The sequence below is a fragment of the Amblyraja radiata genome, chromosome 8 (genome assembly GCF_010909765.2).
Source record: "Amblyraja radiata isolate CabotCenter1 chromosome 8, sAmbRad1.1.pri, whole genome shotgun sequence".
Lineage (NCBI taxonomy): Eukaryota > Metazoa > Chordata > Chondrichthyes > Rajiformes > Rajidae > Amblyraja > Amblyraja radiata.
The window spans coordinates 49756308-49770825 of NC_045963.1; positions in this window are offsets into that span (position 1 = coordinate 49756308).

Genomic DNA, 14518 nt, shown 5'->3' on the forward strand with positions numbered 1-14518 from the left:
TGCACCTGCATGCCTACTTTCAATGACTGGTGTACCATGACACCCAGGTCTCGCTGCATCTCCCCTTTTCCTAATCGGCCACCATTTAGATAATAGTCTGCTTTCCTGTTTTTGCCACCAAAGTGGATAACCTCACATTTATCCACATTATACTGCATCTGCCAAACATTTGCCCACTCACCCAGCCTATCCAAGTCGCCTTGCAGTCTCCTAGCATCCTCCTCACAGCTAACACTGCCCCCCAGCTTAGTGTCATCCGCAAACTTGGAGATGTTGCCTTCAATTCCCTCATCCAGATCATTAATATAAATTGTAAATAGCTGGGGTCCCAGCACTGAGCCTTGCAGTACCCCACTAGTCACTGCCTGCCATTGTGAAAAGGACCCGTTTACTCCTACTCTTTGATTCCTGTTTGCCAGCCAGTTCTCTATCCACATCAATACTGAACCCCCAATACCGTGTGCTTTAAGTTTGTATACTAATCTCTTATGTGGGACCTTGTCGAAAGATGTTCAGGGAAAGACTGCCAGTACATCATATTATCAGTCGCCAAATATTCCTTGAATTGTAACTAAGTGGAAGCTTGAGCTGAATTTGTCAGCATGTCGATCATGCCTGCAAAATAGATTATTAGAACGCATTGTTAATGCATGTGTGATAACGTACCTGCCATACAGCAGTTAGTCTTTTGTGTTGCTTCTGTGCCTAGCCTGACATTTATCTCAAATAACTAATGTGGCACAGTGGTGCAGCGATAGAGTTGCTGCTTTACATCAGCAGAGACCCTTGATCGATCCTGACCACGGGTGCTGTCTGTTCAGAGTTTTTACGTTCGCCCTGTGACCGCATGGATTTTCTCCAGGTGCTCTGGTTGCCTCCCACATTCCAAAGATGTGTAGCTTTGTAGCCTGATTGGCTTCTGGAAATTGTCCATAATGTGTAGGATAGAACTAGTGTACGGGTGATCGCTGGTCGGCATGGATCGGTCAGCTGAAGGGCCTGTTTTCACTCTGTATCTCTAAACTAAACTGGGACTGTTTTGATACGCCAATTAGAAGCACATGCTGGTTCAGCAAAAAAGGACCCATTTCTGGAATGGGTGAGAAGGGTGGGAATGATGTTAGAGTACTTTTTCAAACAAGAATGCTAAAGTTGCCTCGCTAATTGAAAAGTTGGTTTGAGAATGCTAAATTTGCCTTGCCTAATTGAAAAGTTGGTTTGAGAATGGTAAAGTTGCCTTGCCGTCTATATAATTAAAAGTCTAATCTTGACCACTTCCTGCTGGCGCTGTATATTGATTTTAGGAAAAACACTACCATGTATTGCTGTGATTTTTGGCCATCTTACTCAGTCCCCCTCCGCTCATCAGGTGCCGAGGATTTTTCCCATCGATGAAAAATAAAAGAGTTATTAGTGTTTAAAAAATGTTGAGATTCTCTCTCCTGTCAATCATGCCATGATGGCCACGCCCCTTCTGGTGGGAGGGGGAGGGACTATAGAACCCAGACGTGTGGGCATGGCTCAGTCTCTGCAAGATGGAGGAGGGAGAGATCACGACTCGCTGTCTTTAGTGGCCTTCCACCCTGCTTGAAATGGTAAGAAACTGCACTTGAATTTGGTGGCCTTGCACCCTGCTTAAAATTGAATTTCAAGGAATAGCCATGAGTCTACTGCCAGCCCACCAGTGAGTGAGTGAGCTGCCAGCACAACAGGTTTAAGTGACAGAACCGCCAGCCCAATAATCCATTCGGCCCACAATATCCATACTAGCCCTCTGGAAACCGGTCCCTTCAGCCCACAACACCCATTCTGGAATATTGCCTTGGGGGCCCAGCCATGTCCCACTTAGTCTAGTATTCTAATATAACCAACCAAGGTATCTAAAAGTGCTTTAGAGTAACATTTATATAGGGAATCTGTTAAAACTACTTTAGAAGCAGTAAAGTTACAGCCAGCTAGCTTTAAAATGGAATAGGAATGCACTTTTTGACAAACTTAATTCAATAAAAAAAAGAAGAGACTTGCTGGTGAAACTCAGCTGGTCAGGCATCTGTGGAGTGAAATGGACAGTCGACCATTCAAGTTGGGACCTTTCAGGTGTTCTAGGGAAGATGCAGAAGAAAATGTACCTGCTTAACTTTTCCCTAAACTTCTGTACCAAGTAAAATGATTCTAGCTAACTGGAGAGTGGCAGATACGATATCCATCTGAGGCAACAGGGATTATCTATAAAATGAAAGGCAGTTATTTTAACTTGATTGCATGCATCTGGAGTAATAGAAGTTATTCAGAGTCTAAAAGGCAGGTTGTACTCCCTGTGACTGATGGGATAATGTTTTTGGTCAGGACCCTTCTCCATATGGACAATACCCGCAGTCAGGATCAAACCAGGGTCTCTGGTGCTGTAACCAGAGTTCTACTACAACGCATTGTGCAGACCCAATCCAATCTCAAACAAAAATTATTGAAAGGTAACATGCAGGTACAACAAGCAATTAGGAAGGCGGATGGTGTGTTGGCCTTTATGGCAAGATTTAAGTACAAGTGTAAAGACATTCTTCTGTGATTGCATACGACCATGTAGATTGCATCGAGGAATATCACGTCTAAGTCTGGCCTCTCTATCCAAGGAATGATGTCCCTGCAATAGTCTCATCAGATCGATTCCTGGGAATGGGGTATTTATTGTATGAGCAGAGATTAACAGACTGGGCAATAGTGTAGAGTTTGGAAGATTGAAAGGAGAGTTACTTGAAATTTACAAAATTCTCACAGGATGATATTTGTCTTTGCCAGGGTATCTAGAATCAGGGTTGTATGTAGTCAACTGTTTGCTTCAGGTAGAAATGTCTTCACTCCGGGATCATGAAGGCTCTCAAATCCTATGTGCAAGCTGGCTGTGGAGGTTTAGTGATTGAGTAAATTCAAGGCAAAGATTGCTGGATTTATGGATCCTAACGGAATTAAAGAAAAGTGACTAGTTGCGACTAGTGCAAGAAGATGGTGTTGAGGTCTAAACACTGCCATGATCTTACTAAAATAATGGAGTAGGGGCAAGGTCTTGAATAACAGCCTCCTGAGTCCTCTTCTATTTCTGGAGAAAGTGTAAATAGATTAGCAATGTAACTGTAATTGTTGAATTTTGTGCCTAGAAAGAAGTCACCCAATGATAAGGTGCCCACCTCAAACTTACTGTCAACAGCATTGGACCATAGTGGAAGGTCAAGACAGGAAGGTCAGATTGGAAGTGTAACAGAGAAGTCATAGGGGACTGGAATCTTAGGGTCACACTTACAGACTGAATGGGGGTGTTTTGCAAAGTGGATTACTCAATTCAGAGAAAGTTAAGTTTAATTTAGTTTAGAGATGGCGCGTAAGAAGGCCCTTTAGCCCACTGGGTCCGCGCCAAACAGAGATACCCACACAGTAACACTATCCTACGCACTAAGGACAATTTACAATTATATCAAAGCCAATTAACCTGCAAACCTGCACGTCTTTGGAATGTGGGAGGAAACGGGAGATCCTGGAGAAAACCCACGCAGGTCATGGGGAGAATGCACAAACTCCATGCAGACAGCACCCATAGTCAGGATCAAACCCGGCTCACTGGCGCTATCAACAGCAACTACCACTGCGCCAACATGCCGCCATAAGTGATTGAAGTAAGTACAACGACAACATTAAAAAAAACATTTGGACAAGTACATGGATAGGAAAGGTTTAGAAGGATATGGGTCAAGCATGGGCAAATGGGACTAACTTGGATAGGACATTTTGCCCAGCATGGATGAGTTGGGCTGAAGGACCTGTTGCCTTATTGTGTGACTCTAGGACGAGGAACAGACCCTCGGCCCACAATAACAGTGTTAAATATGATCCTTATCCGTCTGCACATAATCCATATCCCTCCATCCCTGCATAGCCATTCGCTTATCCAAAAGTCTCTTAAAGACTATCATGTCTGTCTCCACCGTTACTCTCGGCAGGGCAATCCAGGCACGCACCACCCTCCGTGTAAAAACTTGCCCTGCATATCTCCTTTAAACTTTACCCCTCTCACCTTAAAGCTATGCCCTCTAGTCTTTGACATTTCCATCCTATACCGCTCACCCTATACTTCTCATAATTTTATATATTTTAAAAATCGGTTCTCCTGGCAACCTCCAGTATTCCAAAGAAAAGGTACATTCCCTACTTAATGTTACAAGCAAGGGAGGGGGATACCAAAATGTATTTGCTGATCACATCAGCTTCAACCCACATTGTCAGAAAAGTTTAATATAGGGGGAAGGAGTAGTGGTCAGGTGCAAGGCCAGAACCAAAATGTCTTCAGAAATTCGAGTCCCAGAGCTATACAGCATATAAATAGCCCCTTCGTCCCTACCTGTACATGCCGACCAAGTTTGCATTCTGGGTATTTCCCATTAGTCTGCATTTGACCTGTATCCCTCTAAACTCTTCCTATCCAAATATCTGACCAAATGTCTTCTGAAGGTCTGGCAGTTTGTTCCTGATATGAACAACCCTCTGAGTGATAAGGTTATCTCTGAGGTTCCTCTTAACTTTCTCCCCATTCACCTTAAACATCTGCTCACTCATTTTAGAATTGTCAACTCTGGGGGTGGGGAAGCAGACAAACCTGACAGTTATCTCCCAATTAACCCCCTCCTCACCAATATCCATCTATTGCTTGGTTGCTTTTGCTGCAATCCTCCCTCTCAGTTGTGTCATATGAACATATAAATTTGCAGGATTTGGCCATTTTGCCCTACATCCTGTTTTTCAGTCTGAATCTGGCTATATAATTGTTACAATATAATTGTTACCTCAACTCTATATTCCTTCCTTCCTTTGGTAATTTAGTCCCCTCGTTGTTAATCAAGAATCTATCACTGTTACAAATCTTCACACACACTGCTTTCACGGAGTCAGAGTTATATAGCACAGAAACAAGCCCTTCAGTTCATCTCATCCACGCCCAAAAATTGCCTAAGCAAGTTAGTTGGACTCCAAACCTTTCCAATTCATGTACATGTCTAAGTGTCTTTTAAATGTCGTAATTCCCCAGGTCCTTACCATTTACTGTTTTAAATCCTATGCTGGTTTGTTTTACCAAATGCAACATCTCACATTTCAGTGAATTAAACTCGACCATTCCTCAGACCATTGGCCCAGTTGAACAAGATGCTATTGTAATCTTAAATAACCTTCTTTGCTGTCCACTATACCACCAATTCTTGTCATCAATAAAATTAGTGAATATGGCACCTACTTTCACATCCAAATAGTGAGTATAAATAATAGACCCAGAATTAAACCCTGTTGCACATCAGGGTTGTTACAAGATTCCAATCGGAAAGACAACCCTTTACCATCACCCTCTGTCTCCCGCCTTAAAGCCAATTTTATCTCAATTGGCTGGCCCACACCAGATGTCATGTGATCTAACCTTTCAGACCAGCCTGCTAAGCGGTACTTTGTCAAAGGCCTCAATAAGGCCATACAGACAGTGTCGACGGTACAACTCTCCATCAATCTTCTTGTTACCTCCTCAAAAAACTCAACCTAATTGGTGGCACACAATTTCCTATGCCCAAACCATGCTGACTATCCCTAATCAGTCCTTGTCTTTCCAAATGCTTGTAGATCCTTTCTCAGAATCCCCTCCAATAACATACCCATCACTGATGTAGGCTCACTGTCTGTATTCCCAGTCTTCTCCCTGTCACCTTTCTTAAATAAAGGCACAGCATTTCCTCACTTCCCACAATGTCGCTTTACCTTCCCCCCTTGACTCCATTCAAGGACCCAAGCTGTCTTTCCAGGTGTGGCACAGCTTTCCACCTGCACCTCCTCCAACCTCATCTATTGCATCCGCTGCTCTAGATGACAGCTGCTCTACATCGGTGAGACCAAGCGTAGGCTTGGCGATCGATTTGCTGAACACCTCCGCTCGGTTCGCAATAACCAACCGGATCTCCCGGTGGCTCAGCACTTTAAGTCCCCCTCCCATTCCGAATCCGACCTTTCTATCCTGGGCCTCCTCCATGGCCAGAGTGCACCCCAGCGGTATGAACATTGACTTCTCTAATTTCAGGTAGTCCCTACTTTCTCCTCCCCTTCTCAGCTCTTCCTCAGCCCACTGGCTCCACCTCTTCCTTTGTGTCTTAAATGTCATTATCGTATCTGCTTCTACCACCTCCCCTGGAAGTACGTTCCACGCACTCTCCTTGTAATAAAAACCTGCCATGCACATCTTCTTTAACCTCTCCAAGTTTTCCAAACCTCGCCTTAACAAATTCTGCCCCATCTAAGCCGCTGGCACAAAAAAGAACATACATAGTTTTCCAAAAGAGATGACACAGGCAGGCAGGGTGAAAACTTTTTCTGTAAGGTAAGGAACAGCATTAAAGCAGTATGATGGTAAAACAATCACAGTAGCATCCAATACTTTAAATTCTGAAGCTGATGCCATCTTCAACAACATAACAAAGGAAATTTATATGATCAAGGCTTATTTTGCTCATTTAAAACTAGGTGTAGCATGCATGGTTTAACAGCACAGAAACAAGACCTTCAGCCCAATTTGTCAACGCCAACCAAATTACCTACCCGAGCTAGTCCGATTTGCCTACATTTGGTGCATATCACTCTAAACCTTTCCTATCTATTTATCTGTCCAAATGCACTTTTAAACACTTCCTCTCACAGTTCATTCCAAATACCCACCATCTCAACTGTGAAACAATTGTCCTTCGGGTCCCCTCTCACTTTAAATCCATGTCCTCTACATTTAGACTCCACAGCACTGGGAAAAAGGCTGTGACCATCCACCTTCTCTACAATTTTATATACCTCTCTAAGGTCACTCTTGCGCTCCAGGGAGAAAAAGGCCCAACTGATTCAGTCTCATCTAATTACGAGAGCCCTTTGTTTCAGGTAACACCTTTATAAATCTTTTCTGCACCCTTTCCATCTTAATTACATCCTTACGATGGCTTGGTGACCAGAACACACAACGCTCCAAAATATGGTCTCACTGACATCTTGTCCAGTTGTAAGATGATGGCACAACTCTAGTATTCAATGTCCTGACTGATGAAGACCAAATGTCTTCTTCATCCTGTCTACCTATGTCATCTCTTTTAGAAAGCTATGTATGCACCCAGGTATCTCTGTTCAACACCACTCTCCTGGATCCTGTAATTCATGTCCTCTACATTTTAAATCATGTCCTGGTTTAATTTACTAAAATTTCACCTCTGCACTTGTCCAAGATAAATTCCATCTGCCCACTTCCCTAGTTATATAACCTGCTAAATAATATTCTTTACTGTCCACAATACCCCCAATTTTGGTGTAATTCACAAACTTACTAAACATGCAAATTATATTATTCAAATAATTAATATGGATAGCAAGCAACAGAAGACCCAGCACGGGTCACATGCCTCTGAAGTGAAAAGCCTCCATTATCACCCTTTGATTCCTACCTTCAAGTTTAGAAGGATGAGGGGAACGCACATTGAAACCTACTGAATAGTGAAAGGCCTGGATAGAGTGAATGTGGAGAGTTTCGACCAGTGGGAGTCTCAGACCAGAGGCCAAACCCTCAGAATAAAAGGATGTATCTTTGGAAAGGAGATGAAAAGGAATTTCTTTAGTCAGAGGGTGGTGAATCTGTGGAATTCATTGCACCGACGGCTGTGGAGGCCGTCAATGATATTTTTAAGGTGGAGATTGACAGATGCATGATTAGTAAGGGTGTCAGCGGTTATGGGGCAAAGGCAGGTAAATGGGGTTGAGAGGAAAAGATAGATCAGCCATGATTGAATGGCGAAGTAGACTTGATGGGCCGAATGGCCTAATTCTCCTCTAGAACTGGTGTACTATCACAAAAACAATTTTGTATCCAGTTGGCTAGCTCATCCTGGATCCCATGTAATCTAACCTTCTAGACTAGCCTACCACGCAGGACCTCAACAAAGGCCTTGTTGAAGTTCATGTAGGTAATGTTTACCTCCCAACCTTCGTTAATCCTCTTGCTCACCATTCAAAATACTCTATCAAATTTGAGAGACATAATTTCACTTGCACAAGGTCATGCTGATCATCTCTAATTAGTTCTTACCTTTCCAAATGCAGGCAGATCCTCTCTGGTAACTTTCACACCACTGATGTTAGGGTCAATAGACAATAGGTGCAGGAGGAGGCCATTCGGCCCTTCAAGCCAGCACCGCCATTCAATGTTATCATGGCTGATCATCCACAATCAGTACTCCGTTCCTGCCTTCTCCCCATATCCCCTGACTCCGCTATCTTCAAGAGCCCTATCTAGCTCTCTCTTGAAAGTACCCAGAGAACAGGCCTCCACTGCCCTTTGAGGCAGAGAATTCCACAGACTCACAACTCTCTGTGTGAAAAGGTGTTTCCTCATCTCCATTCTAAATGGCTTACCCCTTATTCTTAAACTGTGGCCCCTGGTTCTGGACTCCCCCAACATCGGGAACATGTTTCCTGCCTCTAGCGTGTCCAAACCCTAATTAATCGTATATGTTTCAATAAGATGCCCTCTCATCCTTCTAAATTCCAAAGTATACAAGCCCAGCCGCTCTATTCTATCAACATATGCCACGCTTCTGCCCACTCACCCAACCTGTCCAAGTCACCCTGCATTCTCATAGCATCCTCCTCACAATTCACACTGCCATCCAGCTTTATTCATCTGCAAATTTGCTAATGTTACTTGTAATCCCTTCATCTAAATCATTAATATATATTGTAAGTAGCTGCAGTCCCAGCACCGAGCTTTGAGGTACCCCGCTAGTCACTGCCTGCCATTCTGAAAGGGACCCGTTAATCCCTGTGTTCAAGAAGGAACTGCAGATGCTGGAAGATCGAAGGTACACAAAAATGCTGGAGAAACTCAGCGGGTGCAGCAGCATCTATGGAGCGAAGGAAATAGGCGACGTTTCGGGCCGAAACCCTTCTTCAGACTGATAATTAACAGACCGTTAATCCCTACTTTGTTTCCTATCTGCCAACCAATTTTCAATCCATGTCAGCACTCTACCCCCAATACCAATGGATAATGGTGAGAAATGTTTGTGTAACATCTCTTCGATATCCTGTGGCTCCATACATAGACAATCACATTGTTCCTTATTGGGTGCCATTGTCTCCATAGTTACTTTACCTTTCTGCCAAAACTACCTGATTTCTTCTTTTTGCCCCCTGATTTATCTCAAGTATACTCCTAGATCTCATATACACATCACATAATTCACTTGATCCCAACTGCCTAAACCTGATATATGCCTCCCTTTTCCAGATGAGAAACTCGATATCACCCCTGAACCAGTGTTCTCTATTCCTGAAAGCCTTGATCTTTCCTCTAAACTTGCTGGCCCTGTACTTTCCACATCTCAGTATTAAAAGCCTCCCAAATGCCAGAAGACCCTTTACTTGCAAACAGCATTTCCCAATAAACAATTGCAAGTCCCTGTCTAATGCCATCAAAATTAGGCCAGTCCTATTTTTTCCATTACTATTTTTAACACTTATAGAATGAGTGTGGCTCCGAAAGAGCTCCTCCTTCAGATTCAATCTTGAGAATACAGTGCCCTCCATAATGTTTGGGACAAAGACCCATCATTTATTTATTTGCTCTGTACTCCACAATTTGAGAATTGTAATATAAAAAAAATCACATGTGGTTAAAGTGCACATTGTCAGATTTTAATAAAGGCCATTTTTATACATTTTGGTTTCACCATGTAGAATTACAGCAGTGTTTATACATAGTCCCCCCCATTTCAGGGCACCTTAATGTTTGGGACACAACAATGTCATGTAAATGAAAGTAGTCGTGTTTAGTATTTTGTTGCATATCCTTTGCATGCAATGACTGCTTGAAGTCTGCGATTCATGGACATCACCAGTTGCTGGGTGTCTTCTCTGGTGATGCTCTGCCAGGCCTGTATTTTACCATCTTTAGCTTATGCTTGTTTTGGGGGCTACTCCCCTTCAGTTTTCTCTTCAGCATATAAAAGGCATGCTCAATTAGGTTCAGATCGAGAGATTGACTTGGCCACTCAAGAATTGACCTTTTTTTAAGCTTTAAAAAACTCCTTTGTTGCTTTAGCAGTATGTTTGGGATCATTGCCTTGTTGTAGAATGAACCGCCGGCCAATGAGTTTTGTGGCATTTGTTTGAACGAGCAGATACGATGTGTCTATACACTTCAGAATTCAACTACCATCAGCAGTTGTATCATCAATGAAGATAAGTGAGCCAGTACCTTCAGCAGCCATACATGCCCAGGCCATAACACCCCCACCACCGTGTTTCACAGATGAGGTGGTATGCTTTGGATCTTGGGCAAGACCTTTTTCCGGAATTGTGGTTGCTCTTTTAAGTACTTCTTGGCAAACTGTAACCCGGCCATCCTATTTCTTGCGGCTAACCAGTGGTTTGCAACTTGCAGTGTAGCCTCTGTATCTCTATCCATGAAGTCTTCTGTGGACAGTGGTCATTGACCTGGGAAGAGACAAGGACTTTAAGAGTTTTGCCTTCCATCACAGTGAGGAGGTGCCTGGTGAACTCACGGTGGTGGATGTTAAATTTGTGTTTATTGTGTGTTTTTGTCATTTTTATTATATGTATGACTGCAAGGCAATAAAATTTCGTTCAGACCGAAAGGTCTGAATGACAATAAAGGCTACTTTGACTTTGACAAATCCACACCTGACTTCTGAAGAGTGTTTCTGATCTGTCGGACAGGTGTTTAGGGATTTTTCTTTATTATAGAGATAATTCTTCTGTCATCAGCTTTGGAGGTCTTCCTTGGCCTGCCAGTCCCTTTGCAATTAGTAAGCTCACCAGTGCTCTCTTTCTTCTTAATGATGTTCCAAACAGTTGATTTTGGTAAGCCTAAGGTTTGGCTGATGTCTCGAACTGTTTTATTCTTGTTTCTCAATCTCATAATGGCTTATTTGACTTTCATTGGCACAACTTTGGTCCTCATGTTGATAAACAGCAATAAAAGTTTCCAAAGGTGATGGAAAGACTAGAGGAAAGAGTATGTACTGAGAACTCTCTTATACCTGCATTAAGGAGGCAATTAAACACACCTGAGCAATTACAAACACCTGTGAAGCCATGTGTCCCAAACATTATGGTGCCCTGAAATGGGGGAACTAGGTATGAACACAGCTGTAATTTCTTCATGGTGAAACCAAAATGTATAAAAATGGCCTTTAATAAAATCCGACAATGTGCACTTTAACCACAGGTCCTGTGATCACAATACCATTAGTTTCAATATAATTATGGAGAGGGACAAAACTGGACCTAGGGTTGAGATTTTTGATTGGAGAAAGGCTAACTTTGAGGAGATGCGAAAGGATTTAAAAGGAGTAAATTGGAACAGTTTGTTTTATGGGAAAGATGTGGAAGAGAAATGGAGTACATTTAAAGGTGAAATTTTAAGAGTACAGAATCTTTATGTCCCTGTTCGGTTGAAAGGAAATCGTAAAAATTGTAAAGAGCCATGGTTTTCAAGGGAAATTGGACACTTGGTTCGGAAAAAGAGGGAGACCTACAATAGTTATAGGCAGCATGGAGTAAATGAGGTGCTTGAGGAGTATAAAGAATGTAAAAAGAATCTTAAGAAAGAAATTAGAAAAGCTAAAAGAAGATATGAGGTTGCTTTGGCAAGTAAGGTAAAAGTAAATCCGAAGGGTTTCTACCGCTATATTAATAGCAAAAGGATAACGAGGGATAAAATTGGTCCATTAGAGAGTCAGAGTGGCCAACTATCTGCAGAGCCAAAAGAGATGGGGGAGATATTGAACAGTTTCTTTTCTTCGGTATTCACCAAGGAGAAGGATATTGAATTATGTGAGGTAAGGGAAACAAGTAGAGTAGCTATGGAAACTATGAGGATCAAAGAAGAGGAAGTACTGACACTTTTGAGAAATATAAAAGTGGATAAGTCTCCAGGTCCGGACAGGATATTCCCTAGGACATTGAGGGAAGTTAGTGTAGAAATAGCAGGGGCTATGGCAGAAATATTTCAAATGTCATTAGAAACGGGAATAGTGCCGGAGGATTGGCGTACTGCGCATGTTGTTCCATTGTTTAAAAAGGGGTCTAAGAGTAAACCTAGCAATTATAGACCTGTTAGTTTGACGTCAGTGGTGGGCAAATTAATGGAAAGAATACTTAGAGATAATATATATAAGCATCTGGATAAACAGGGTCTGATTAGGAACAGTCAACATGGATTTGTGCCTGGAAGGTCATGTTTAACTAATCTTCTTGAATTTTTTGAAGATGTTACTCGGGAAATTGATGAGGGTAAAGCAGTGGATGTTGTGTATATGGACTTCAGTAAGGCCTTTGACAAGGTTCCTCATGGAAGGTTGGTTAAGAAGGTTCAATGGTTGGGTATTAATGGTGGAGTAGCAAGATGGATTCAACAGTGGCTGAATGGGAGATGCCAGAGAGTAATGGTGGATGGTTGTTTGTCAGGTTGGAGGCCAGTGACGAGTGGGGTGCCACAGGGATCTGTGTTGGGTCCACTGTTGTTTGTCATGTACATCAATGATCTGGACGATGGCGTGGTAAATTGGATTAGTAAGTATGCAGATGATACTAAGATAGGTGGGGTTGCGGGTAATGAAGTAGAGTTTCAAAGTCTACAGAGAGATTTATGCCAGTTGGAAGAGTGGGCTGAAAGATGGCAGATGGAGTTTAATGCTGATAAGTGTGAGGTGCTACATCTTGGCAGGACAAATCAAAATAGGACGTACATGGTAAATGGTAGGGAATTGAAGAATGTAGGTGAACAGAGGGATCTGGGAATAACTGTGCACAGTTCCCTGAAAGTGGAATCTCATGTAGATAGGGTGGTAAAGAAAGCTTTTGGTGTGCTGGCCTTTATAAATCAGAGCATTGAGTATAGAAGTTGGGATGTAATGTTAAAATTGTACAAGGCATTGGTGAGGCCAATTCTGGAGTATGGTGTACAATTTTGGTCGCCTAATTATAGGAAGGATGTCAACAAAATAGAGAGAGTACAGAGGAGATTTACTAGAATGTTGCCTGGGTTTCAGCAACTAAGTTACAGAGAAAGGTTGAACAAGTTAGGGCTTTATTCTTTGGAGCGCAGAAGGTTAAGGGGGGACTTGATAGAGGTTTTTAAAATGATGAGAGGGATAGACAGAGTTGACGTGGAAAAGCTTTTCCCACTGAGAGTAGGGAAGATTCAAACAAGGGGACATGACTTGAGAATTAAGGGACTGAAGTTTAGGGGTAACATGAGGGGGAACATCTTTACTCAGAGAGTGGTAGCTGTGTGGAATGAGCTTCCAGTGAAGGTGGTGGAGGCAGGTTCGTTTTTATCATTTAAAAATAAATTGGATAGTTATATGGATGGGAAAGGAATGGAGGGTTATGGTCTGAGCGCAGGTATATGGGACTAGGGGAGATTATGTGTTCGGCACGGACTAGAAGGGTTGAGATGGCCTGTTTCCGTGCTGTAATTGTTATATGGTTATTATATGGTTATGTGGTTTTTTTCTATTATAAATCTCAAGTTGTGGAGTACAGAGGCAAATAAATAAATGTATTTATTTATGTCTTTGTCCCAAACATTATGGAGGGCACTGTATATCTGAATGTAGTCCTTTCAGTGAAGGTTTGACAATACCCACAGAATCACATCCTGGTTATAAAAATGCCTCCAGCAAAGGAACATAAAAATAACATAGTGAAAATTACATTACGGTAAAATAATTATCCATTAAAAATGAACAAAGTTTTGCAAGATCAATGATCATCGTTATGAAAATCACAGTTATCATTTTGATCTATTCAGTAGGGTTTAAATTGAAGTCCAGCAAATGGGGAAATTTCCAGTCCAACAAATCTTGCATATTGAAAATGAAAACTTACAGGTTAGCACAGCAAACAAAACTAAGTACTTGGACATGTTTACTAGTGATCCTTCTGCATTCATATAGGACTGTTTTGTATATAATGTTAATTCAGTCTCACTCAGCTATTTACAAATAGTGCAGTGTCAGCCGTGCAATTTATTCTTTGAGCGGTATTATGAGTAATGAAAGATATACATAATTGTCCAGTTTAATTCAACAGTATATTAATTGTAGCAGTCGAAAGCTCAATTTAAAACTTTGATTAAAAAAAACAGAAGCATAGCTGAAACTGTGAACCACATCTCATTTTTCGTTATCTTGACAAAATGATAAATCAATGAATATAAATCTAATTTTAAATGTAAAAGTAGTGCCATTTTACATATAAAAATGTTACATTTAGAATCATAAAACCTGTATTTAATTATCTAAAAAAACAGCAGCTGAAATATCATTAATAGTACTTTACAAACAGTTGTTCAATCCATAACTTTACAAAGCTTTATCCAACTGACCAGAGCAGGATTTCAGATCCGAATGCCAAAGCAACAGACGCAGGCAAACAACCAAAA